This window comes from Salvelinus fontinalis, chromosome 2 (assembly GCF_029448725.1).
Source record: "Salvelinus fontinalis isolate EN_2023a chromosome 2, ASM2944872v1, whole genome shotgun sequence".
Classification (NCBI taxonomy): Eukaryota; Metazoa; Chordata; class Actinopteri; order Salmoniformes; family Salmonidae; genus Salvelinus; species Salvelinus fontinalis.
Genome location: NC_074666.1, coordinates 28673175 through 28674879, shown reverse-complemented (window position 1 = coordinate 28674879; position 1705 = coordinate 28673175). Strand labels below are relative to the sequence as shown.

Here is a 1705-nt window from a genome sequence, read left to right as displayed (position 1 = left end):
TTTGTCTTGCCCATTCACCCTCTGAATTATACACATACACAATCCATGTCTCAATTGTCTCAAGGCTTAAAAATCCTTCTTTAGCCTATCTCATCCCCTTCACTGATTGAAGTGGATTTAACAAGTGACATCAGTAAGGGATGATAGCTTTCATCTGGATTCATCTGGTCAGTCTATGTCATGGAAAGAGCAGGAGGACTTAATATTACAGTACCAGTCAAAAGTTTGGACACACCTACTCATTCAAGGGTTCTTTATTTGTACTATTTTCTACATTGTAGAATAATAGTGAAGACATCCAAACTATGAAATAACCCCTATGGAATCATGTAGTAACCCAATTTTTTTTTAACAAATCAAAATATATTTTATATTTGAGAGTCTTCAAAGTATCCACCCTTTGCATTAATGACAGCTTTGACCTTAGCAGTCAGGGCTTTCAAGTTATGGATATTAAGAAAAAATAATACACAGACAGGTGAAGAAACTTCAAACTGATTTTCCAATTCACTTTTCCTTTTGCCCAAAACAACCGCTCAGAGTTGGAGAGGATTTAAGTGTTTGAGTTAGTATGGTTTTACAGAAGTGTATGTTATCATACTACAGAATCTTAGATTAAATTCAGTTGATTTATTCAATCTCAACTTGATGTGTGAATAACAGTATCAATAACCAACATCTTTCACAGTGGTTCCCATTAGCTTTTAAATCATTTCCAACACAAATCAAAACCCTTTAGAGATGCTGACAAAGCTTTTCTGACTTTCAAGATGATTTCCAATCAAAAACACTCTACTTGCTAACAAAATTGGGATTTAAGTCAGTTTTATTCAAATAAGGAGAAAAGTAATCTGTTTAAACATGATCAAATATATGATTCTCAACCCGTAATCCTTTGAGAATGTATTCGGATGTATGAAAGCCATTTCGGTGGAATTCCATAGCTGCCAGGCAGTGGGGATTTACTCTGCATTTTCTCCTGCTTTCTTTTGTTTCAAACATGTGAGAGGACATGTAATCAGGGCGATCTTAAATGCTGAAGGGAGTGGACCCCAGCACAAAGGGAATTTTTTTCATTTGTCACGGCAATATCAACTCAAGATGAATGGGAGGTCAAGACTGCAATGGACCTTGAATGGCTTTGTCCTGAAATTAATGTATCTTATTAATAAACCAAATCTGGACTACATTACCAAAGGTCCCATTTGGCACAGTTGGTAGAGCATGGTGCTTACAATGCCAGGGATGTGGGTTCAATTCCCACAGGGACCAGTATGGAAATATATGCACTCACTACTTTAAGTCACTCTGGAGGAGAGTGTAAATGTACAGTAGGCTGTTCACTTTTTAATGAACAGAAGAGTACTTTTATTGGCCCCTGCAAATAGAGGAATGTGGGTTTTTTCAGTAAACAAACAAACTTTTTTGTTGGTTTGAACACTTGCATTCATAACAAGGCACATCCATTTCTCATTTGGTTTTTAAATATACATGAGATATGCATGAATCAAAGTATAATTTTATATTTCATATCTTTATTGCCCATGGTCTAAATCTGTGTATGTGTATTATTTTACTACACAAGTCAGTTAAGAACAATTTCTTATTTACAACAACAGCCAAACTGTGCACCACCCTATGGGACACCTAATAAAATCCAGATGTGACGCAGCCTGGATTCAAACCAGGAACTGCATTGACACCT

At 36.1% G+C, this 1705-nt stretch overlaps 1 non-coding gene across 1 annotated transcript; it reads left to right on the top strand.

Moving 5' to 3' along the window:
• The first annotated feature begins 1197 nt into the window (after positions 1 to 1197).
• trnav-uac (transfer RNA valine (anticodon UAC)) lies at positions 1198 to 1272 on the top strand. The gene has a single exon. It is a non-coding gene; the product is annotated as a tRNA-Val (tRNA).
• The last annotated feature ends 433 nt before the right edge of the window (positions 1273 to 1705 follow it).